Here is a 27,698-nt window from a genome sequence, read left to right on the forward strand (position 1 = left end):
TATGCTGTAGAAGAGAGAGACTATGCATGTTTATTAAAGTAACTGCCAAAAAAATCACTGTAATACAGGTCTGGTAAGCTAATGGTGAGGGTAGGCAAGATAGCATATGTGATGAACGCCCCTTTGCCTGGACGTTCGCCACTGGCTTCTGGAGGAGTGTGGAGGCTAGCCTCCTGCCCACTGACTATGGGCCATGCCAAAAGGTTATTAAAAGACTTGGTTCATGGGATTCCCTTGGACTGTTCGGGAACCGAACTAACCCATGAACCCATGAACTGCGGACCACCTCTGAGCTTATTGACCCATGTTAACTTCTCCTGACACTTTAACCAGTGTGGGTTCTAATTGGGCAGCTGGGTGGCCGCCGGTCGTATGCACGAACGCGTGGGAACTGTGCGGCGGCCATCTTGTTCACGCGATTGCAGGCAACGGTGTTTGGGTGTTGATCACGCAGAACTAAAATTGGACACTGAAACATCCGAACACCGCTGAATTTGGACGAACGCCTGCTCCTTCCCCACACATATCAGGAGAGCACCATTTGGTAGGTTTGTTCGTAAGGTTCATACAAACAAACGCTACCAAGAAGCCAGAGTGCATGTTCAGTATTTCGTTAGCATAAAACTCCCGACCGGCAAAAGGACAAAACACCCTGGAACTGTCTCAGATACAGGCTACCTGGGGATGAATAGAATGTGTGGGTTCCTATGTGGGAAATATATATTTTTGTGTGTGTTTATCTGTTGTCATTTTATGCTTAATCGTGGTGACATGGCATTTTGGGGACATTTTGTCGGCGTGTTTACTGTGTCCCTGTATTGTATAAAAGCAAGCCATTGAGCCTGGATTAAACAGATTCGTTTTACCCTTCATCAAGTCTAGGCTGATGTTTAAGGAACTGGGAGCTATAATCACTGCATCACTTGGGATTTGGGAGACTTATAACGGATATACTCAGTACTGGAATCCATTACAGCATACTAATACGCTTCACTTTCACCGTCTACTCGTCTCTGATGAGTGTTAGTGCGCGGTATAATGACATATATTAACTAGACATTACCGCTTTTGTAAGCAAGCTAAACTAGGTGGAGGTGTATAAAAAATATTTTTCTTGATATTAAATCATTTAAAAAGTTGATCCAACATTATTCAATCGAGGGATATATTAGTACTGAATAGCACTTTTATGTTAAAAAACAAAATGGCTTGCCATCATATTATAAAGAATATAATGTATTGTACACATTGCCATATCCAAATAGCTATTAAATACTCGTGACATGACATACAGCATCAGAGGTCAGATACATGTATCAGCTTGTTTCCCTCTGCATTAGCCGTCATAGAGAAGGCAGAATCGGTCTTCATGTAAGCATATTGTACCCTATTCTGTCTCTTTGCTGGTAAAGTTGAAAGCAATGCATACATAACATTTTATATTCACCTTAAGCTAAGCTTGTCAAACACGCATTCTTCCAATTGCTGATTTCCTTTAAACTGATATAACGGTGCAATGCAACCAAAGTTAGAAATGGGTATGCTTTTAAAACATATATGTATGTGTATATATACGAAGATAGTGACTGTTAGCTTGTACATATACAGATGGCATTATGGAATCCAGTACCTTGTAAGAAGACCTCACTGAACAAATCATAGGGAGCTGTAGACCAGGACTTTCATTACTTTGATTTCTGTTACTCTTGACCTATGTTGTACTCTGACTATTCTACCTGTTCACAGGTGTATATTTTTGTTACCTTGCATTAAATCAAGCATCTCTAAGGACTGGTAACATGTCATTATTCTCATACAGGGAGAGTTTAGTCTTAATCCTACGTGTTGATTAGCTCATGGCCTTGACAATTGCCTGGCTGTTGACTTCTTTGTAGAGACCTAACTCATGGTCCTACTAGCTACATTGTCCACTCCAGAAAACGGGCTAGTTTACACTCGCAAAGCTTCAACACCTTATGGTGGTCTTTCTCCAATTGGAGGTTATATATTTTTTTTTTTCCATCGTTTTTGTTTAATAAATGGAATCCTATATGTCATGATATGAACATTGAACATTTTGGAATATTGGCTAAGGAATTCTTCATTTGACACCAAACCGGAGATCTGGAAATATTACAGAGTTGGAGATTTTTTCCAGCTCTGCTAAATTGTCTCCTTTTCTTTTATATATTGGCCAAAAATAATATAATATTCTAACTGGGGACCACTTCTTTTCTCTCCTTCAGGTCATGTTGTCAATATTTTTTTCCAAGTTTACAATGTGAACCTGTTAGCAAGGTTTAACCTCTCCTTCTAAAGATTTTGGCCACAGTTCATGTACAGCTTTTTGTGCTCATTAGGTATTAGGCTGGAACACAAGCTTCGAAAGGGCGTCCTGATGTTCCAGTAGGTGCGATAATGTGTATATTATATAACCTAATCCTCCTATTTATATCACATTTATATGCGTGGCAACAGCTTTAATATGAATGAAAAATTCCATCTGTTTTCTGTTCTCTCAGCACGTTTGTACCTGCTCTACAAACATCATAACACATACGCATACAATTAGTGCCCCAGCCTGTAACGCACTTGTCTTTGCTTGTAATAAACAAGGGAGCTGCCCCTCCTTCTAGTTTTTTTGGTTTATTTTGCAGTTTGCTGTCTTGGTGTTAATTGGAAAGAGAGTAAAGTACACCTCTGCTAAGTAAAATTAAAAAACGAAATATTGGCAGGAGGTGCTGCTTTTGTGCCAATTATCTGGATGAGCCACGTACTCTGTATTAGATTGTTCTGTGCTATGATGTGATGGTTATCGTTAACCATGCTTTGGCCAAATGAATTATTTAACCCTTGGCTGTCAGTATAACTTCCCATCCTAGTCCGTGTTTTTTCAATTTTTTTTTTTTTTTATTGTCATCCCTCCCGAGTATTCCCATTTAAGAGGAGCAATCCTTTTTTGGAAGCAAAGTCCACCGTGTCCCTCTGTTCTTGGAGCTTGACTATTTGGTGTGTAAGAGTGTGTAATCTAGAGTGTGCACCCTGTTAACCCCTTAAGGACATATGACATGTGTGACATGTCATGATTCCATTTTATTCCAGAAGATTGGTCCTTAAGGGGTTAAACCACATGTCCCCCTTTAGTATTTTAAAATGCTGCAAGCAGTAACATACTATGGGAGCAGTGAACGCAATACAATCTGAGTGACGATGGGAAGGTTAGAGCATAAATCCACTGCTCCCTGCACAGTCACTCATAGCTTGGCCAAGGATGAGGCTCTGCAAGTTCCTCTGCCGAGCTTGTCATTGGAGTTCAGAGGGGGGAAGAGATATGTAGTTCAGTAAATGGGGTTAAGAACCGCATGCAAAGGGATGAGGGGCCTGGGAGAGACAATTAAGGACACAAGGTAAGCGGTTGTTGTAGGACACACACTGGGTGAAGGGTGGTTAAGGGACACATAAGGGTTAAAGAGGGATAGGAGATATTAAAGGGGGTTCGGGGAGACACACAAGGTGTTTAGGGGTAATTGAGAGACAGACATGGTGATAAGGAGAGTTAGAAGCGATCCTCGAAGGATCAAGGGAGCGGTTAGTAGAAACACTTGAGATGGGTTAGAAAACACCCAAAAGGGAATAACTGAGGTGCAAATAGAGGAGGAGCAGCCCAAAGAAAGATGTTACAATTTTGGGAAGATGGGGTGCCAACAGTTAATTCTTCTTTGTGAGCTAAATAATCTTCAGTGGTGGATGATTAATGTGTTGGTCAGCACAGCAGTAGATGTGGAGATTCATTTTGGCCTGAACTGCAATTAATCTGAATTTTGGACGACTGGGTGACCATTCAAATTCCCGAACTCTGAGCCAAAATGTTGCCAAAATGTCTGCCACGGGTGCCACCAGGGCTGGCCAGGTTTGGGGTTCTGTGAGCTGTGTGGTTGCACAGGGCGCTGGGCAGCTGACACAGCTCACACACGCAGGGACTGGGAGCAGGAGCAGGAGACCTGCATGGAGAGTTGGGGGCGGTGCCAAGTCGGATGCGAGGGCGGAGATAAAGGCAGCCTCTTACTTCTGCACACAGAGGGTAAGCAGGAAGGAGTCCCTGCTTCCCCAACGCCAACACACGAGGGACCGAATCCACTCCTCCTCCAGCCCAAGCTGACTGTAAGTGAGAGAGAGAGAGAGTGTGCTGTGTGTAACTGCGATTGTGTCTGTCTATGTGACTGTCTGTGATTGTGTGTATGTGTGTGTGTGTGAGAGAGAGAGACTGTCTTCCTATGATTGTGTGTGTGTATGTGTGACTGCCTGTGTGACTGTCTGCCTGTAATTGTGTGAGTGACTATGTGTGTGGGACTGTGTCTGATAGTCTTCGCCCTGCAGTAAGCTGGCATCTGGGATATGATGTAATCGCGGCCTCTGCATCATTACAGGGTGCGCAAGGGACCTGTTTAGGAACAGCAAAGCAGCAACCACTGACCACCAGGGACTGAGGATCCACTCTAGCCCTTCTAGAGCTGGGTGGACCTCTTAAATATTACATGTGTGAATGTATGTAATGTTTGTGTGTGTCTGTGATTGTATGTGTGCATGTGTGTGGGTCTGTGATGGTGTTTGTGTATATCTGTGATTATGTGTGTGATTGTGTGTGTAGGTCTGTGATTGTGTGTGTGGTTATGTGGGTTTATGTCTTTGTGCGTATATATATATATATATATATATATTTGCGCGCGCACACACACAGACATACATCTATTGTGTGTGTATAAATGTGTATGTGTTTAGTAGATAGCTCCCTTATTAGGTGTCCTTAAATATTGCAATCCCACATAAGGATAACAAATAAGGGATTTATTTACTAAACAACTGAAATTAAGAAAAGGGCTTTTTTTAATATGATCTTTTAGCTGTTTAGTAGAGAATTCCTTAAATTGGGCCCTTATGTGAGATTCCATATTCAAAGATACCAAATGAGGGTGCTGTTTAGCAGATAGTTCCCTTATTTGGTGTCCTTAAATATGGCAATCCTACATAAGGATAGCAAATAGGGGATTTATCTGATAAACAAAGATCGAAGTTAAGAGGTGTCAGCCAGCCCACAACAAGGAATCTGAGTGGCTAATGTGAATTATATGCAAATGTGTTGTAAGATGCCAGCATGCAGAGCACAGCATGCTGGCATCAGGCAGCCAATGACAGCACATTACCCCATCACCTAGTGAAAAGTTTTAGTGCTCCACCCCCCACCCCTGTTTTGACTGTGGTATCTTATGTGGCCCCCCTATATATTTTTCCTAGAGTCGCCACTATGTCTGCCTCTATGTCAATGTATATCTTGTGTAAATATATATATATATATATATATATATATATATATATATGTATCTGCATGTGTCAGGGTGTGTGTATGTGTATATGTGCATACATCTCAAAATCTCGCCAACACTACACACAAATACACTCCTGCATTTAATTCAACGTCAACACTACATACAAACCCCACCATTATATATAACCATACCACTGCATTCAAATACCACACAAAACACACACACACATGCATACTTGCATTCAAACGCCAACACTTCATACAAACACACCCGACATTCACTCGCTCATACTCCATACAAAAACATGCTTGCATTCAAACACACAAACACTGCTCAGTGGTAAATACCTTTACAAACAATTTGGTTGTTTTTTTCATTTAAAGTTGGGGGGCAGAGGAGGAGTGCCAAAAATAGGACCTGCCCCTGGTGCCAAATGCTCTACGTATTTTGGATGCTGAAATCCAGTTCAGTCTTTAACACATTCCATACATTTCTTCAGACCCCATGCCCATTCTCAGATGCTCCTTGAGAGTTGTATAGGCTTTCAACTCTGAGAATATTTTGAAATGATGTCAATTTCCTGCCCCCAGCAGGTGGGAAAAAAATAGATCACAAGGGGTGCAGACACTTTGGGTACAATGATACAATGAGTCTTAATGCAACATTTCCAGCAACCCCTGGTTTAGTCCACAAATTGCCATCTGTAGCTACATGCAGATTTTTTCTTAAGGAGGTTTAGTTCTGCAAAAATATTTGCTATATTGTATTTTTTTCATTTCCAAACAAGCTAACTAGATTTTGGAAGTTTAATATAACATGCAATTTGATCATTTTAGTAACTGCTATCGATCCAACAGATTGTAGAAAGCAATTTGCTTCACGCTGGGAGCCCTGATGCTTCTAACCTTTTGTTTAACGCCTCACGCTGAGCCTGTTGTGACCTCTTTTTTTTGTAGCTGTTCTTTTCTTACAACACTACGCAGTCATCGTATACAATTATTCAAAATATCAGTGCAGTCTAGATCATAAATTGGACAGTGCTTTATATATATATATATATATTTAACATCCAGATCGGAGAACTCTAAATTACGGTTTCATCTCTATACTTCTCAGCCCACACAGTAACAGTTCTTACATCTAGTTGTATGACATAAAAGTCCAATTGTCACATTATTATTAATCCTTAATGTATTATACACACACTAGTAAACACCGTGCAGACGAGAAGTTCCCTTTTAAAGCCTTCACTCAAATCACAATTGTTGTAAAACGAGAAATGCCATAAACTGACATGGACACAATCCAAAAGAAGATATTTTGGGCTGCTACTATCGGTAGGTCACGCCTGAACCTCGCCTTTACAGAGACAGCCACCCGAGCATGTATATGTGGGCTCTGTGGCATCAAATGAAATAATACAGGTTTAGGGTTCTAGAGCAGCCGTGGAAACTCTGTTCCATTACTATATTTGAAGAGGGAACAGAGTTCCAACACAGTTAGGCAATAAAGGGGGTTGACGTTTGTGAGAATATTGCTCAAATGATTATTGTTATGGTTTATATATATTGCCATCATGCACACCATACATGTACACATTTTGTGAGAGTCCTTTTTAAATGTACAGTACATCTTTTTTTTAAACGAACCTGTTACGAGTCATGCATTTCCTCTAAATTTATGCTAGGATATAGGCGTTGACTAAATAAATACCTACATTTTTGGCTTCAGTTGTGTAATTATCTTTGGCAGCTTAATACTTACTAGTAAAGTAAACAAAAAAATAATGGACTATGAATCAAATCAAATTTGATGTTATTTCTATGCATTATTTCAATGACAAAGCACCAACGTACCCCATTTTTGGCAGGCTATACTTGAAATGAAATTTCGTCATGGAGGTGGGAGAGTCTGGGAGGGAGGGTCTGCTGCTGATTGGCTGGAATGTGTCTGCTGACTGTGAGGTACAGGGTCAAAGTTTACTCAATGATGACGAATAGGGGGCAGACTGAACATCGCATATGAAAATAAAAATATAGAGTCACAGCGTGTTACCCAAATAGATACCAAAACACTCAAAACACCCGTGTGGTAACCTCTCTATCCACACTAAAAATCACAAAATAATATACATACAATGGGTGGAATAGTTCGGTTCAGGGTAAAAGACGATGGTATGGAGACAAATGGAATAACTGTGGAAATAAAATAGTGTACAAGCACCTAGTGCAATATCATACAGTACAAGTAAAAACAACGTAAACTGTGTGATTTAGTACTCACAAGGAGGGAGCCAATTGGAAATGGCTCAATCCAGATGCCTGTGGGATAGTTAGGAGGGATCCCACTCCCTTCCAAAGTGCAAATAGTGCTTCACCGGTTTCAAGGAGGAATGTCCACACCAACAAAATGTTAGGGACTAAATCCTTTTAATGAAGATGAATAAAATGCAGGTAGTAATGTATAATACAAACAAAAAAAACAAACTCAATAAAATCCACTAAGATTGTGGTAATATATAAAAGTCCTCTGTGGGGGGTAAAAAAACTTGCAAAACGCGTTTCGCCCAAGTCCTGGGCTTCCTCAGTTGCTGATGATGTCCTGTTTGGAGGTATCCTTATATATCTGCTCGGGGAGATGCTCACTGCCGTGTTCGCGCGCTTTCCCCGTTTCCGGTCGCGCGTCTATGACTTGTTTCCGGTCCGCGATCTGTAAACTGGATCGTTGTTGGAACGCATATGCGTTCCACATATTCAACAAACTTTATTGTTCTCGTTTTTCAGTCCGTAAACGGTGGGAATATCGAATAAAATGTTCGTTTTAAATGAAGTGCATAGAGAAGTGAGAATAAATTAATCAAACAGATACAGATTTTCATAAATAGAACATATAAATAAACAGAAATGCAAAGTATTGTAGAAACCCTTAAAAATAAAGGAAAGTATGTTCCTAAGTGTGCATATTATTAATTATCTTGTCTTAACAATAGTACAGATCTTCTTTGCAAAAATATTGATAATTGATAAAAACTTTTTGGGAGATGTAATAGAGAAGAGAAGGAAGGGCAATTCCTGAAAGGGGAATCTAAAACGTATTACAGAAAAAGAGAGTAAAAGCATTGAGCCATGTGGATCATATAAAAATAGATCATAAAATTCGACATATCAGACATATATACATAAAATTAGACTTTCAGAGAGATACAACTCTGGTATAATCTCTTGGGGTCCCAATATTGCTGTATAAAAATTAAAAATAAAAATACTATATTGGTATACTAAAATATGGTATACTACAAGATGTTATAAAAAATGACATATTTCGAAATCTGCATTAAGACCATTAGGTATGAGAGTATTAAAGTTAAAGATAAATCTCATTTCTTCTTTCCCCAGCTTATTAATATAGTTGCCTCCCCTCCAATCCTTTTGAACTAATTTTATTGCACAAAAAAATAGGCCTGTGGGGTCTTGGCTATGTTGACTTTTAAAGTGCTGGGAGACAGAGTGCGTTTCAAGGCCTCTTTTAATATTTCGGACATGTTCCGCAATCCTCACGTTTAAAGGCCGTATTGTTCTTCCTATATATAAGAGATTGCAGGGGCATTTCAGGATATAGATGATTCCTTTAGAGTGGCATGTAAGGTGATCTTTAATTTTGTATGGTCGTCCTATCATTCCCCCTAAATCTGTAAGGTGCCTTTTTTTATTCTTTGTGACTCTACATGGTAAGCACTCTCCACAGCCATAAAAGCCTATCAAATTATCCATAAAGTGCTTAGGTTTTGTAGTCTCTAAATTACTTCTGACTAACATATTTTTAAGGTTACTTGTGCCTCTGTAGATCATTCTTGGTTTAGGAGGTAGAATATCTTTAAGTATGGGGTCGTCCCTTAAAATGTGCCAATGTTTATTAATGGCTCTTTGTATCTTTCTCGTATTACCATTATATTTGCTAATAAAAGGGACTTCATTGGAATTATAAGACATGTTTTTAGATTTATATTTTAAGAGCTGGCTTCTATCTAGAAGTCTAATTTCTTCCATGTCTTTCTCCAGATCTTCTTCGTCGTACCCTTTCTCTATGAACTGTTTTTTTATGTGTTCAGCCTGTTTAGTGTATTCTGTTTCTTCTTTACAATTCCTCCTAATCCTTTTGAACTGTCCCTTGGGGGCATTGGTTAGCCACGGAGTATGGTGGCAACTGGTTCGACTAATGTAGCTGTTGGAATCCACAGGTTTAAAATAGTTTTGTTACGGAACGCAGTATATTAGTCCACGATATCCGTTGGTATCTTCAGGAAATCCACAGTCAAGACAGAAAGCACGGCAATATTCCCCATCCTCCCAATAACCGGACGAAACACAGTTTGGGAGTCAACTAACTCGGTTTATTCGCAGGTAGCATATTTATACAGTTCCCCATGCAAGGGGTTTCCAGACAGTAATTCCAGGGGATTTCTCCCAACATACACTGCGACTTTCCCAACAGGCATTGCTGCACGAGAGGGATACTCCTACCAAAATGGACGCTTAAGTGGATTATCTCCTCGTGCAGCAAAACCGACAATTGACCTTAAAATACACAATTCACACAATACTCGGTACTTTATAATAATTGAACGTTCGGTAGATAGCTGGGGTCGGGGCGCACACCTTGGGAGAATACCGCTCCGATCCCAGCTGAACTGACCGAACGCCGCACATAATACGATAAAACATTCAAGTGGTTTTAAAAGCACCGAATAAGTACAGGGCATAGGATGCACCGAACGCGGGACTCCCGAACGCTCTGAAAGTCCAGCGGTGTTCACTCATCGAGTAGCCGTTTTCCGTTCCAGGCTCTCGACGGCCGAACACCGCTGCAGAGACAAAGGATCCAAGATGGCCGACCGCCGCATGGTCGGTAGCCGATCGGCGGCCACCTAGGAGAGCCTTGAAATACCGATTGCAACCGGGATGCACTCGGTTACTTGGTGCCACACGACTGGTGAAGGTGTGGTCTACCTGGGGAGCCCACATTCGTACGGCGAACGGCTGTACATAGCATTATCACAGGTAACGACTTGCAGTATACATTCAGCCTATGGACAACATACGATACATATACGTCAGAAGTGGCTGGGTTTGCCACAATGCTCCCCCAGAACCAAGCCGGCATACACAGTCTGATCCCAACGGATCGGCTTGGGGATGTCCGGGGGAGTACTCACAGATCATTTTTCTAATTCTGTTTGTCTGGATAACCCGTCGGCGTTACCGTTTTGTTTTCCTGGTCGGTAGTGGATGGTAAAGTCAAAGGGCTGCAGCGCCAAACTCCAGCGCAACAGCCGGGCATTGTCTCCAGATACACGGTTTAGCCACACCAACGGGTTATGATCTGTGAGTAAGGAAAAGGGTTGTCCATACAAATACGGCTGTAACTTTTTAAGGGCCCACACCACGGCCAGGCATTCTTTCTCAATGGCGGCGTAGCTTACTTCGCGGGGTAATAACTTGCGGCTTAAGTAGGCTACGGGATGTTCTCCGCCATCGGCTCCCACTTGGCTCAGCACTGCCCCCAATCCAAACATTGAAGCGTCTGTGTGGACAAGAAATCTTTTAGTTGGATCAGGAGCCATTAACACAGGAGCATTAGTTAGTGCGGTCTTGAGCCGTTGGAATGCCTGCTCACACTCTGGGGCCCAGACAACCAGTCGGGGAAGGTTCTTTTTGGTCAGGTCCGTCAGGGGTTTGGCCAGGGTACTGTAGTCGGGTACAAATTTCCTATAATACCCTGCAGTCCCTAGAAACGCTAGCACCTGGGTTTTGGTCCTGGGGGTAGGCCACTTGGCCACGGCCTCAATTTTGGCTGGCTCGGGTCTCTGCTGCCCACACCCTACTCGGTGTCCTAGATACTGCACCTCGGCCATCCCTACGTGGCACTTACTCGGTTTCAGCGTTAACCCCGCTCCCCCAATACGATCTAGGATCGCCCCTATATGTTGGAGGTGATCTTCCCAAGTCTGGCTGAAGATGGCTATGTCGTCCAAGTAGGCACAGGCATAGTCCTGGAAGCCGTCCAGTAGTCGATCTACCATCCGCTGAAAAGTAGCCGGAGCGTTTTTCATCCCGAAGGGCATGACCTTGAACTGGTACAGGCCAAACGGGGTGACAAACGCCGACTTGGGGATGGCATCATCGGCTAAAGGAATCTGCCAATATCCCTTACATAAGTCAATTGTAGTGAGATACTGGCCCCGTGCCATTTTATCTAGCAGTTCGTCTATACGGGGCATCGGGTAGGCGTCAGACACGGTCTTGTCATTCAGCCTCCGGTAGTCAACGCAGAATCGGGTCGTGCCGTCCTTTTTAGGCACCAGGACTACCGGTGATGCCCAGGGGCTATCTGAGGGTTCGATAACCCCTAACTGCAGCATTTCATCCAGCTCGGCCTTCATATGAGTCCGGACTGATTCCGGGACCCTATATGGTGCCTGCCGCATAGGTAGCTGTCCCGGGGTTTCAACTCGGTGGGTGGCCAGCGGAGTGTACCCAGGTAAATTAGAGAACGTAGCCCCTTTAGCTACGATCAGCGCCTGTATCTGGGCACGCTCGCGAGGGCTTAGCCGCTCCCCCAGTTGAACCGCCCGGGAGGGCTCTACCGGCTCTTCCTGTTCTAGCAGATCAGGTAGTGGTAAGTTCTCCTGATCTTCCATGGCTGAGGCACAGATTGCCGTCACATCCTCTATCCGCTCGTGGTAGGGTTTGAGCAGGTTGACGTGAAGCATGCGTCTCTTCCCTACCCCGGAGCAGGGGCCAATCACATAGGTAGTGTCGCATCGCTGCTCCACTACCTGGTATGGGCCTTGCCAGATGGCCTGCAGCTTATCTGTGCGGACAGGTTTTAAAATTAAAACCTTCTGCCCCACTTGAAAGCTGCGGTCTCTGGCTCCCTTATCGTACCATCGCCGCTGACGTTGCTGGGCCGCCTGGAGGTTGCTGTGTACGGCCTGGGTTAGCGCCTCCAGTCGGTCTCGGAACTCCAGTACATATGATATTATAGGGGTTTCGCTAGCGATACTCTCCCCCTCCCAGTGCTCCCTAATTAAGTTTAAAGGTCCCCGTACTCTTCTCCCGAACAGTAGTTCGAATGGGGAGAACCCGGTCGATTCTTGGGGAACCTCTCTATACGCAAAGAGCAGGTGAGGTAGAAATCTCTCCCAGTCTTTGTGGGTTTCCCCGAACGTCCGAAGCATCTGCTTCAGCGTCCCATTGAAGCGTTCACATAGTCCATTGGACTGGGGGTGGTAGGCTGAATTGACTATGGGCTTAATGCCACACACTTTCCACATCTGTTGGGTAACCTCAGCAGTAAATTGGGTGCCCCGGTCAGATATTATCTCCTGGGGGAACCCTACTCGGGAAAATATTTTTATTAGAGCTTCCGCCACGGTTTCAGCGTGAATGTTAGAGAGGGCTACCGCTTCGGGATATCGGGTGGCGTAGTCCACCACAGTTAAAATGTATTTCTTCCCAGAAGGACTGGGTTTTGGCAGGGGCCCTACTATATCTACTGCGACCCTGCTGAAGGGTTCGGCGATAATGGGAAGGGGGCATAACTTGGCCTTGTGGCGATCCCCTCGTTTTCCTACTCTCTGGCAGACGTCGCAGGACGTGCAATATTGTCGCACATCCTGTGAGATTCCGGGCCAGAAAAACGCGTGCGTTAGGCGGTACCGGGTACGGGTCATCCCTAGGTGTCCTGATAAGGGGATATCGTGAGCAATTCTGAGCAGCTCCTGCCTATACTTCCGGGGTACCACTAGTTGTTTGTTCGTCAAAGTGACGGACCCCCCTACGTCTTTGGCCGTGATACGGTACAGTAACTCCTTTTCCCACGTGTAATGCTCTCCCTCTAGCCCGGCCTGGACAGCTTGTGCCCGGTCCCTATAGACTTGTAGAGTGGGATCGGTCTGTACTTCGGTGATAAAGGTAGTCGGGGTATCCCAGGATATGGAAGTCGGGGAAGGGTCGTGATTTCTTACCTGAGCCTCAGAGTGTATCGGTGTAGCCGTGGTGCGTGCCTGTTGCCGTGTGGTTACTGGATGGGCTTCCTGGTAGGGTGCCTGTGGAACAAAGGCAGAGGTCATCTGACCCAAATCATTCCCTAACACAACATCTGCTGGTAAGTTCTGCATTAGTCCCACTTCTACTGTCCCCTCTCCCGCACCCCAGTTCAAATGTACTTTCGCCGTGGGTAGTCGGTATACAGCTCCCCCGGCTACCCGAACGGCCACAGATCCGCCGGTATGCGTGCCCTCCGAAACCAAATGGGGGGCTACCAGGGTCAAGGTAGCTCCCGAATCTCGCAGACCCTGCACTTCGGTTCCCTCAAGAGTTACCAGTTGTCGGTGATGTTGCCGGTTATCAGTGGCTCGGACCGACATGACTGAGTGCAATATGCCCAGAGGTTCCTCCGCCTGTACACTCCATAAATCCTGAGTGGCGGGGTCCCTCTGGTAATGGTGAGCAGCCGCCCTGGGTGCGGGGTTTGGACGGCCCTGATTCCAGGTGGGCCTGCTGCGATTCTGGGTGCACTCTCGCATATGCCCCCATTGTTTGCAGGAATGGCATTGGATGTTGGCCCGCCCGTTGTATCTGGACGGTGGCGGTATCTGTCCTTGTGAGGGACGGAACGGGGCGGCGGTGGGCGCTAGGGGTGTTGTAGCGCTAGGTAGTCCTGGGGGTCGGGAGTAGCTTTTGGCTACGGGTCCCTGGGGTCTCCGGGCATCAAAATGTTGATCGGCCAATCTAGCCGCTTCCGTTAGGGTAAGGGGTTTCCTATCCCGTACCCATTCTTGCGTCTCCGGGGATAGTCCATTAAAAAATTGTTCCAACAACATCAGCTGGCGCAATTCCTCCATGGTGGTGGCGTTGCTGGCCTGGACCCACCCTTGGGAGGCTTGATCCAATTTGTGTGCCCATTCTGCGTGCGAATCTCGCTCCGGTTTTCGTAAGTGTCGGAACTTGCGCCGGTATGCCTCCGGGGTAATGGCATACCTCTCCAAGATTGCACGCTTTACTTTGGCATAATCTTTGCTGTCCTCACTGGGTACAGCACGGTACGCTTCGGCTGCCTGACCTGCTAGTTTGCTTGCTAGCAGTTGCACCCATACGGACCGTTCTAGCTCATGCAGATCACACAGTCTTTCGAAGTCCTGCAAGTACCCGTCTATCTCGTCCTTTTCCTCGCAAAAAGCCCTGAAGGCCTGGTACGGGATCTTGGGCTTTACTGGGTTGTAGAGGGACCCTGGGTTTGACTCGGTTCGAGCCAGGGTGTGTTGCGGGCTGTGTGCCATAACATATTCCTGCACATTTGCCATTACCATATTTAACATGGCATCTGATATCGGTTGCGGCAAAAACGCTAGCCTGGTCCTCATCTCTCTTTCATAGAGCGTTTCCTCCATAACTACCGGGGGGGTAGCGCTGCGGGCTTGGTCTCCCTCCATCAGCTCGGCAATGATTGTCGCCTTGTTTTTGCTGCTGGCTACTTTCCCTCTGGCTTCCAGTAGTTCCTTTAACGTCTGTCGCTTCAGTATGGTATAGTCAATCTCCATACGAATTGCCTTTGCTTTCCTCGTTCGGTAGTTCCAGTTACACGAACTCCGTTTTTCGGCTGTAAGGTTCGGATCCCGTCGCTTGCCACCAATTGTTACGGAACGCAGTATATTAGTCCACGATATCCGTTGGTATCTTCAGGAAATCCACAGTCAAGACAGAAAGCACGGCAATATTCCCCATCCTCCCAATAACCAGACGAAACACAGTTTGGGAGTCAACTAACTCGGTTTATTCGCAGGTAGCATATTTATACAGTTCCCCATGCAAGGGGTTTCCAGACAGTAATTCCAGGGGATTTCTCCCAACATACACTGCGACTTTCCCAACAGGCATTGCTGCACGAGAGGGATACTCCTACCAAAATGGACGCTTAAGTGGATTATCTCCTCGTGCAGCAAAACCGACAATTGACCTTAAAATACACAATTCACACAATACTCGGTACTTTATAATAATTGAACGTTCGGTAGATAGCTGGGGTCGGGGCGCACACCTTGGGAGAATACCGCTCCGATCCCAGCTGAACTGACCGAACGCCGCACATAATACGATAAAACATTCAAGTGGTTTTAAAAGCACCGAATAAGTACAGGGCATAGGATGCACCGAACGCGGGACTCCCGAACGCTCTGAAAGTCCAGCGGTGTTCACTCATCGAGTAGCCGTTTTCCGTTCCAGGCTCTCGACGGCCGAACACCGCTGCAGAGACAAAGGATCCAAGATGGCCGACCGCCGCATGGTCGGTAGCCGATCGGCGGCCACCTAGGAGAGCCTTGAAATACCGATTGCAACCGGGATGCACTCGGTTACTTGGTGCCACACGACTGGTGAAGGTGTGGTCTACCTGGGGAGCCCACATTCGTACGGCGAACGGCTGTACATAGCATTATCACAGGTAACGACTTGCAGTATACATTCAGCCTATGGACAACATACGATACATATACGTCAGAAGTGGCTGGGTTTGCCACAAGTTTCTAGTAAAAATACTTGATCCTTTTATATAAATATTCAGATCCAAAAAATTAATGCTAGTACTGCTCACATTACTGGATAATTTTATGCCCCAATCATTATTGTTGAGAAACTCCAGAAATCGTGTCAGTTCGCAACTACTGCCTGCCCAGATAAAAAATATGTCGTCTATGTACCTGCAGTAGGACACCAAGCTCGCCCTCCAGTCATGGCCACTAGAGATGAAGGATTCCTCCCAGTATGCCATGAACAGATTGGCATAACTGGGGGCGAACTTGGTGCCCATCGCCGTACCGCACACTTGTAGGTAAAAGCAATCCTGAAACCAAAAAAAGTTATTAGTTAAAATGAGTAAAATTCCTTCTAAAATGAACTCTATTTGTTCTTTCTTAAAAGATGAATTTTCTAAAAAGTGCTTCGCTGCTTCCAGTCCTTTTTTGTGGGGGATTATGCTGTACAACGAGCTAACATCACATGTTACCAGGAAGTTCCCTTCTTGCCACTCGGTCTGTTCTAATGTTTGGAGCATGTGGATGGTATCCACCGCGAACAAGCTATGTTCGCTGGCGAACAGTTCCCGGCGAACTGTTCGGGACATCTCTACTCCCATATTATATATAGAACAGATATGAACAAACTATGAACTAAAATCTCAGTTATTTTTAACCAGGTCACGTGGTTTAGAAAACGTTGTAGACTTTAAAGTTGTTTTATAGTGGACTGTGCCTGACTCTACATGTTGTTTGATGCAAAGTTTTTAAAGAGAATCTACCGTGGAAACCTGAAAAATGTTTCTAATTATGAATGCACTTTAAGACGTTTGTGTTTCTAGGTGTACTTTGTTTTAGAAGCTCCCCCTGTGGCATCTGATTGCCCACAAGCTTGCCAATGCTGCAGGTGGCACAAACTATATTTCATTTCTGAAATTTGTTGCAGGCTATAAATGAAAAATAAAAAGCACGATTAAACAAACAAAAAAAGTTTTGCCATTTTTTGTTCATATGTACAGACTTTCTTTTATTTATTATACAAACAGTAAGCAAAAACGTGACACATTTGATCACTTGCAGTGTTGAAGAAAAGACCTCTATTTACACAATTATTCTCATTGTATTCCATTCTTCTCAGCGAACAGTTTTCACATAACTTAACTGAGTGGTTTCAGTGACCAAAAAAAATATTACCGTAATAAAAAAAAAAAAGTTCTGCAAGTGTTTTGTTCAACACGGTTGGGTACAGGGCCTATTATAAAAAGCGGTTCACGGACACTTGATAACTTACGCCATCTAACTTTTCAATGAATAAAACCTGTTATTCTAACCAAGAAACATCTCCTGCCCTCCTTGCGCTTGGCTGTCTCACAGATGTTTATGGTATTACGTAGATAAAGAAAAAGATGTCCAATAATTTTTTTTTTTTATTATTCTTTATTTTTGCAGTGCGGGTAGTTACAGCCAAGTGCGCTACGCCACGACAGCGTCAGCAGACAAATCATCATCCGATTATTTTTAAAAATGAGAAACACGCAATGTGTCACTTTGATTTTCCATCAGGACAAACGATACAACCATTATTTTGTACTTTTGTGTAATCTGGTCTACAAAGAAGACAGTCTGGCCTTTAAATTATTGTCATGTCATCCTAGAAGCTGTAATTAAATATCCCGTCTCAGGTGAAGCTGGTTTAGAGAGCTTGAGTCAATTTGCTGATTTGGAAACCTATCTCTGTAAGGGTCTTGTATGATCTATGTACTCCTAAGGCAGCCCTTTGAAAGTTTACCAATCAAACTTTGCTCTCTGTTCTTCCATTTCTCCACGGATATTCAATAGGGGATGAATAACAGAATTTTCTGGGAAGTGTCTCAGTCCAACTCAAAGTTGCTGTCATAACAGCTCACTAAAAAAGCAGATTTGAAGCGGATCGTATGCACTAACGAGGGAAGTTCAGACACAGTCAGAATAAAGCACTAATCCAGGCTCTCTTATGACAGAATAATGACGTCCCTCCAGGGGGTCATTTCAAGGTAAACTAGACTTTTTCTGTTCGTTGAAAAGTACAGCTGAAATACAATCCTATGATCTCGTTTCACTGGATGGCTGGGGAGAGGATGTAGGTAACATGGCAGTCAGACAACACTTGCAGTAGCAATCACTCAGAAAACAAAAGTGAATTAAGGACAATCGCAAGACTAACAGCAAGTTCTAAAGTTAAACAACCGGATAGACTATATTTTATACATTATATACTCCCTTCTGCAGCTTTGGGGTAATGTTCTATTTATATACAGCGCTACGGAACGTGATGGCGCCATATAAATAATGAAATGATACAAATATAAAGGCAATCTCTCTATACCTTTGTTCCAATATGACCAAACCTGAAAGGTCACAACTAAATAAAGAGCGGTAGATACATTGGCTTTGTTATAAATAAACTTTTTATTGTAATTATACCCTATTGTGTTTTAACTTTTCTTTCCGAGTTTTAAAGAATGACACACAAAAAAAAATGCAGATTAACAATAACCCATTTCATTTTTTATTTTTTATTTATTTTTTTCATTTTACCAAACTTATTCTTTCACAATCTTTTTTTTATTTGTATTATGACAAAATTATTTAAAAAGTTAACTTGTAATTTTTGGATAGGGGTCTCTGTTAATAATAACCTGTGAATAATAAATACATCGTAGCTGGCTGATTATTCAACTCCTATGCCATTTTGGAGTCAAGAATTTCTATTCTCCATTATTGTGACATAATTATAAATTGATAAAAAAAAAAAAAAATGTTGGTGTTCTTTAGGACAACAACATGAATTGATGTTTAGAAGATTGAACTTGAGTCGAGTTCCTGTATTAATTTGTAACTATTACCTTGATTTAATATTTTTGAGAAAAATGTTCATATTTTTTTTTATTTCAATATTTTGAATAAAAAAAAAAAAAGTTTATCCAAGAATATTTAATCATTTGAATGGATTATCCAAAATATATTAAATCACGGCGTATATCAGTGATAATTATAATTATATATGTTTTTAATAGAGCGATTTTTACCTGCATCCTTATCTAACTCCTCCCCTTTTTAAATTGTTGATATCATAACAAAGCCACATTCTGTATGTACGTTCCATCTCATGACCTGTCAGTCTTCCATTGTGACACATTGTATGTAACTGGGGCCATAAGGTGGATGTATCAGAGTAGGACTTACAGCTCTCAGGGGAATGGCAAGAATATTGGCATTTTAAGATATAAAGCAATGGTAATCACTGTTTGGCTATGGGCAATAAGGCAACTGGGAATATGGCTTTGGTGAGATATGCCAGGGGGACTATAATTTACATAGGGTCTGGGGATGGATGAATTGGGCAAAGAAATGACACAGAACAAAAAAAAGCACAAGAGAATGCATACAAGAGTTGAGACAAGTGGAGAACTATATCAGACAGGGAAAGATTCCAAAGACACAGAGGGGCCCAACAATTCCTTACCAGATTTTGATATAGCCAGCTAATTCAATCAGCAGAGGAATGATGCTTACAGCAAATTTTGATGTTCGTATAAAACCATCAAATGTTGATTGAGCATTATAGCTCCTTCTTCCCATATTTTGTAGATTGAGAAGTAATATGGCTTGGGAGGAATGTTCGATAGGACTGTTATTGATGAGCAAAGTTCTCTTTACACACGTTTTTATAATGAATTTAAAAAAAACATTTATGCTATAGGATATTTATTTTTTTCAGTTAGAAATATTTGGGAATCTATTAATAAGGGTTATTCCAAACCCCATGGCCTGCTTTTAGAAGTGGTCATGGTGGAAGGAGTCTGTATGTGCAGCGTTTATTCTTGAAACGCCGCACAAACAGAAATATTTTCAATTTTGTGCCTGGACTATTTACACCCCCAGCACTTGTGACTTAGTCAGCCAACATATTTTTTTTGTATTAAAAGTGTCTGTTGTTGACGCACACAGCGTGCTGGTGACATGTAATAAGCTTGACCCTTGCAGGCAGCGCTGGGGGTGGGTCTGCAAGGGCAAGCCTTCAGCTTCCCTCCCTGTATTGCCATTTATTTATTTAAATCCTGCCTTCCGCGCAGAGTACGCATGCGTGATTATGTAAAAAGGGTTGAAGTAACCCTTTAAATTTGTGGAAGACAAGTGGATTTTCCGTGATAAAATAATATTTATCTTTGAGTGTCACAATCCTAAGATTGGCAATTCTTAGTAATTTTTTTTTGGGGTATCTAAGGAGTATTGAGGTAGATTATTTAAAAGTATTTGTTTCGCGAACTAAAACACTGGAAGCTGTATTTATATTTTAAAAAATCCTCTTCTGCTATAATGTATGTTTGGGTGACTACTGGGCCTTTTCAAATCCATTTTCAGAAACACAAGAGAACTGCAGCGTGCGTTCAATATTGAATCATTTGAAATTCATCTTGGTCTGGTGATAGAACTGGAAAATAAAAACCGACGAGGCCCTCGGCAGTGAAATTACAAACCTGAGCGCAACGTGTGTTGGGTATATTATTTAGGGGTGTTTTGGGATTAAATTCAGGAATACATCTGGAGCAACAATATCATTAGAAGCAGTTAAGACACGTTAGCAACGATAGAATGTGACAAGTTAACCAAACAGCACTGTATACAAAATACAATGAAGAAGTAGAGTAAATCACAAAGAAGTGATTATGAAAAGTATAGATCGGTGTGTTGCAGTGACTGCGATCTGTTTGGATTTTAGTACAATGTTTAATGCAGTTCTTCATGGAAGGCCGTATGAAAACTAATAGATACAGAGTGAAATGTGGCCCTCGAATTGAAAATGTCCTATATTAGAGTGAACTTTTGCGCTATAAATCTGTTAGTCTATCAAGTATACAGACTGTTAGTTGCTGTATTTGAAGTACACCAAGGATGGTGTCTGAGCTGGGTGAGAACGGACTGGCAGATTTCTTCAGGGTTTAAAAGGGGCACTCTAAGCACCATAACCACGTCAGCCTGTTGTGATTAAGTGCTAGCAGACTACTGCTGTCAACCTCTACTTCTATGTCAAACTGTTTTCCAGCAGTTTGACACAAACTAAGGACCTGTGACCTTACCCGACCCCTTGATTTCCAAATTGTTAATAGAGGAGTTACACGTCCACATTAGCATTGTCCATTTAGTAGAATATGGATGGCATTGCTTGGCAGAGAATTATTGAATCTGTTTGGGCTGTGATTAATGTTGAAAATAACATAAAAATGAAGGGACATTAATATAGCCATGCATCTCAACTAGCCGGCACGAAGCAAACACACAAACCACAAGAGGTGGATGGCATCTTACCAAATGGTTGAGAGTCGTGGACGTTCACAGTATCTGGAAGGCAAGGTACACCCTAAGCCAGGGGTAGGTTACCTTTGGATCTGCAGATATTGGGGACCCAAGTCTCCCATAATCTTATAGTGACAATGCTGGCAAAGCATCAAGGGAGATGTAGTCCACATCATCTGGAGTGCCAAAGGTTGCCCACCCCTGCCCTAAGCCATCTTTAACTCTAACCCTAAGTTCCTTAAACCTGCTGTAATGTTGTGATTGCATGCATGGGAGTCCAGTGCTGTACCTTGCTTCCTCACAGTGCTAAGTAGAATAGAGTACCTTGTACTGCTTTATAACATGCCATTCTAAAGGGTACTATAATAATGCTGAACTATTTTTAATTTTTTTGTGTGAAGCATCATCATAACTTTACTGTAATGACAATTGACCTTTAAAAGTTATAATTTTTAAAGTGAATCCGATTGCTTGCATCCAACTAGGATATAGGCTCCCAAAACCAGTAATTGCAAACCATGAAAACAGAAAATGTATTTTACATTTAGAGTGACTACTGCAAAGGATATTACAAATATTAACTAGGAAACGCAGTTAAGTTCCATTATTTTATTTGTCTCTCTTTGGCTGTGCTTAATTTACTGTTTGGTCGTGACATCATCTAAACCCATTTGGTGCTAAAGGGGCTGTTAATAGGGGCTCATTACACATCCCTCTGGAGATAAAATCATTAAGGGGTTATTACCAGTTTTCACAAAATTAATTGGCACAAAATCCCATTTTCATTTTACCTGCCATGGAACATTTGTTTTGTAAAGAGGAAATGTCCCCGACAGGAACCACACTCCAGGATATACACGACATTGTAATTTCTTGTCGTCTTAGTTAATTAAATCCTTAATTCATATCCGATTAATAGAGATTCATTTTAACCAATTTAATGCTGGAAATTACAGTTTGGAGCTCTGTAGGTAAGGTTTAGAGCAAACTCTGCTTGTTCTGATGGTCTGTCGTAGTACGGTGACATAGGCGTCTGCGGGTCCAAACCTCCAACAGTAAATGTTGTTACTGCACAATTTGTGGCAATGGGAAGGGTCATTATTTTCATACACCATTCAATTAAACTCACATTTTATTATTTAACTCTGATTTTTATTTGCCTTTGATAATGAACTCCAGTTGCACGTCGCAAACCCTGATTTTTGGACCTTGGGTCTGAGTTTTAGGACCCTAACTTTAGGCTGAAAATATTGGCTTCAGACAAATAAAAAAGATAAAAACAGGGTGATACATTAAGTTCCAAATCGCTTTTTCTCGAGCAATTTCAACACAAGTTAAGAGGATATTTATCAAATGTTCTAATCCATCTCTGAAACTGAGCCACTGTAATTATCCCATAACCATTTACACAATGTCAGAGCTAAAATATAAAAAGAACTAACAACTAATGCTAACAGCCTAAACACACTGCATATATAGTAACTTAAAGAATTAATAGAAAATTTATAAAAAAAAATTGACTTTATAAACTGAATATTTTAGGCTTTTATCACTGATCATTGACTTTATTTAGTTATATTATTATTTAATATAAGCAAATAAATAGAGACACGTATTCTTGATGGTCTCTGAAATGTCAACACCTAATGAGAGGCTCATCGAGTCTCGCTAGAGGGTCAATATGTGCAACACCGAGATATATTTGACTTTGACAGTCAGAGCTGCAAAAGGCTTGCAAAAATGATTCTTCATGGACTATTGAGCCGTCTTAAAAATAAAATGGTCATCTGGCTTGGTGTGAGTCAGACATGAGCTCTGCCAAGTTTTAGGTCAAATCATGACAATATGTTCGGAAAAAGTCTGAGGCAGAGCTCAAAAACATTCTCGTCAACACAACATTTTCTGCTGGGTATATCCAGAAAAGATTTGTGTGCGTTATGAAATCTGAAATATTTGTCACAATGAGAGGAAAGAAAAAAGAAAAAACTTGTGACATTAAAAATAAAAGCCCATGCTTGATTTTCCAGGGTACATTAGCATAATACATCTGTCGCCTTTGATTTGTCAGAGCCTGATGCAGTTAAAGTCCTGGGAGAAAAGAATTCTATTTTTTCCCATGCTGTAATCGAATGATTGGACATACATAGTTATGTTTTAATAGTTAAAGGGAGATTATATCGAAGCTAAATAGTACTTTAAATAACTGTTAGTCTTTCCTTTAAGCATTCAGTTTGATCATTATAATTCTGATCTATAGTAGGACTATGATTCTTAATGTACACTATAGTCACCAAACCAACTTTAGCTTAATGAAGCCAATTCTCTGCCATTTAGGAGTTAAATCACTTTTGTTTCTGTCTATGCAGCCCTAGGCACACCTCCCCTGGCTGTGACTGACTCAGCCTGCATGAAAACAATATGGCTTAATTGTCATCAGATGTAACTTAAAGTAAACGTTTTTATCTCCTGCTTTGTAAATTAAACTTTAATTACATACAGGAGGCTCCTGCAGGGTCTAGCAAGCTATTAACAGAGCAGGAGATAAGACATTCTAAATTAAGCAGAATTTGCCATAAAGGAAGTGCAAACATTAGAACTCGCCTTACAGGAAGTGCTTAGGAAGGCTCTATAAGTCACATGATGGGAGGTGTGCCTAGGACTTCATAAACAAAGGGATTTTACTTCTAAATGGCAGAGAATTGAGCAGTGAGACTGAAGGAGCAAGATCTATATGCCAAACCTGCTTCATTAAGTTAAAGTTGGTGACTATGGAATCCCTTTAAGATATTCTATAACTGCTTCAGTCTCTGTCAGTCTGGTCTGGATTGAATTCCTGTAGTCCATGGTCATGTTGTGAGCCATACAATCTAGGGAAATGGTGAAGCGCTATGTTTATATATAAGGTAAGAAAAGTACAGAGAATCTTGGGAATAAGTGGATATACCTGAAATATCCTTTTTCTCTCTCTTTTGAGATCTTAACCTTGATATACGGTTCCTTAAAAGTATAAACACAAAGAATATATCATAGTATAACACTGTAAAGTATATTTTCAAGTATGTATATAAGATTATTCCCACTCACACTTTAAAGAGCCAAAATGTTTTAGCTCAGTTCATGCGCTTATAGGGTCCGTAAAGGCGACCCTCTCCCTTCTTGGGCGGCTTTTGTTCTTCCTATTTCCAATCTCCCAGTGAGTGTCTGCTCTATCTGCACTCACACTGAGCTTCCTGGGGTCTCACACACCTGGCTGATTAGCAACACCTGAAACTGTTACACTATCCACTCATGTTGTGAGCCATAACTACCCACTCTTGTCCACTTCAGCAGTCCATTAGCCTAATGCCATATTTTCTGCTTTGACTTCGTACTCCGACCGATTTTGCTGGCCCCGAAGGCTTTCAGTTCCTTTATGTGCTGTAAGATTGTGTTAGTGTCAAGGGAGCAGGTTTGTTCCCTTGTGCTGCCTCCCCCAATGTTGGCGGGGTCTGTGCCTCAGCCCTCTTTAGATGCGGCTTAGTGTCGTTTGGTCATAAAAAGGTGGGGCATTGAGGGCTCCTCAGCCCGTTGTTTCCTTTTTTATTTCAGCATAGTCTGTTGGTTTCATGCACCCTCGGGACAGTTTTTGTCCATTGCCATTTCTCTGAATGCTGGTTGAAAGACTTCCTGAGCGGAGCACTCGCAAATTTAGTTTTTCTGCGAGACTCAACTAATTATTGTGTAACATACACATGCATCCATAAGGCAAGAGTTTGCAGAAATTGACTGTAAATCACACTATGTTTTAAACAAGCATAGCAGCCTCTGCATAATGACATTTATTTATACTCGCTCCCTGCCCGCCGGCCCCTGCAGCCGTTTCACGTGGGTTGCAGCATGCAGGGGAAGGGAGGCGTGCTTCGCCTCGCCTCCCCTTTGGCTAGCATACTAGGAGGCGTATATGCTGTGTCCCCCACACTGCCCTAGGATCAACACACAGGGTGTCAGAACCCCCGGTATCCATACTAGCATTTCTTGGAGCAGTGTGGGGAACAGTTGGTTTTAGTGTGCAAACAGACATAGCATCCTGCCCACATAGGTGGCATAGACACCACATAGGTGGCATAGACACTGTTCCAGTCTTGGTTAACCCCTTCAAGTATGTTCCAACCTTGGTTAATCCCTTTAAGCCTGTTCCAGCCTTGGGTTAACCTTTCCAAGCCTTTACCTGCCTTGGCTAACCGTCGCCTGACTCATCCAGTGCCGACCATTAGGTACAATTTTACTTTACACGTTAAATACTTTATATTATTTGAATTATCTATCCAGACTCTACTTGGTTGGATGTTCCTAATTTTACACTGGGACTTTTTAGTTATATCTTTTACCTTATTAATTAAGACTTTAAGTTTAGTGACCGTATCAGTCCAAATCGCTGCATATTGAGCCCATTCACCTCAAACCCGTGACAGCGAGGCACAAACCTGCGGTAAGTCAGGAAACCACCCACACTGAACGTATCTCTGTCTCAGTATAATGTGCTTTTATTTACATTAAATTTTTTTTTTTTTTTTTTATAAATTCTGCATAAAACAGAAAGCTTTCTCAATTAGAATTCATGAATAATACAGGTGACACTATAATAATAAATATAATTTGTTAGACCTTAGGATGAAGCGAAACATCAACATAGCGATAAAAATCTGTTCAATCAAAATCCCACCTGCAGCCACGTCTGAATGCTACAGTTTAAGCATAAGTGCCGGAGAATTGCTTAAGTTCGAAGTGGTGCATTTTAGTGAACTCTTAAGTGAGTCTATCAGTAGTGATGTCCCGAACAGTTCGCCAGGAACCGTTCACCAGGAACCGGTCGCCATGTTCGGTCCGCCCCCTATTCGTCATAATTGAGTAAACTTTGACTCTGTACCTCACAGTCAGTAGACACATTCCAGCCAATCAGCAGCAGACCCTCCCTCCCAGACCCTCCCACCTCCATGACGAATAGGGGCGGACCGAACACGCTATGGTCGCCATCGAACGGTTCCCAGCGAACTGTTCGGGACATCACTATCTATCGGTAATATTTTCTACTCAAAGTATTTCTCAAGCTAAAAGCAGTTCTAACTACTCTACAATTAATGCACAATTATGTGCCCATTGCAAATACATTCTACCTGGAGGAGGAACTAGTCTAATAACACGTACCCAAGAGTACATTAAACACTTCACTCATAGAGATATGGTAAAACATTTATAACCCTTTTTCTGTTGGACATTAAACTAGAAATGGTAACAAGACTTAAATACTAGCAAAATGCTGAAAAAAAAATATTTGTCTCTAGTCTATATTAAAAGAATAATCACATACGATCTGGCTTAAAGGACCACTCTAGGCACCCAGACCACTTCAGCTTAATGAAGTGGTCTGGGTGCCAGGTCCTTCTAGGGTTAACCCATTTTTTCAGAAACATAGCAGTTTCAGAGAAACTGCTATGTTTATGAATGGGTTAAGCCTTCCCCCTATGTCCTCTAGTGGCTGTCTCATTGACAGCCGCTAGAGGTGCTTGCGTGCTTCTCACTGTGATTTTCACAGTGAGAGTACGCCAGCGTCCATAGGAAAGCATTGTGAATGCTTTCCTATGTGACCGGCTGAATGCGCGCGCAGCTCTTGCCGCGCATGCGCATTCAGCCGACGGGGAGGAGAAGAGGAGGATCGGAGGAGGAGAGCAGGAGGAGATCTCTCCGCCCAGCGCTGGAAAAAGGTAAGTTTTTACCCCTTTCCCCTTTCCAGAGCCGGGCGGGAGGGTGTCCCTGAGGGTGGGGGCACCCTCAGGGCACTCTAGTGCCAGGAAAACGAGTATGCTTTCCTGGCACTAGAGTGGTCCTTTAATGCTACAAGAATCAAAATGCACAGCCGCTATTTTAAAGGTACTCTGAGTTCACTACAACTCCCAGAGATCCCTCAGCCAACTCATAGTCTTATTAATTATTTTGGTGACACAAATGTAGAAGCTCACATATTATTTAATTATCCACTGCTTTTAAACTGACGACTGCTTCTGCTCTGCCAACCCAGTACAATACACCTAGTACTTTGTGTAGACGTCTACCCATGATGAGATTTATAATGTACAATAGGCTGATCACGGCAGCTTAACCATTTTTCCAGAAAGTAGAACATTTTTGGGGTATGCCTGACTATTGTGGTACCAAAAAACAGATTCATAAACAAATCACATGAACCAAAAGGGTGCGAAAATGGGTCAATCAATGTACTTCAAAATATATACATTACATGATATAATATTATGTACATATTTTACAGTACACTGACAGATACATTTTCCCACAATTTGGTTCACAAATCAAGTGAGAAAAAGTAACCAATAGAGGAATAAAAACAGGAGGACCATTAATCCTTCACCGACCACCGACGTACCAGGTACGTCCGACAGAAAACAGTTGTTAACAACCTGGTTCGTTCGTGG

The sequence above is a fragment of the Pelobates fuscus genome, chromosome 13, assembly GCF_036172605.1.
Source record: "Pelobates fuscus isolate aPelFus1 chromosome 13, aPelFus1.pri, whole genome shotgun sequence".
NCBI lineage: Eukaryota > Metazoa > Chordata > Amphibia > Anura > Pelobatidae > Pelobates > Pelobates fuscus.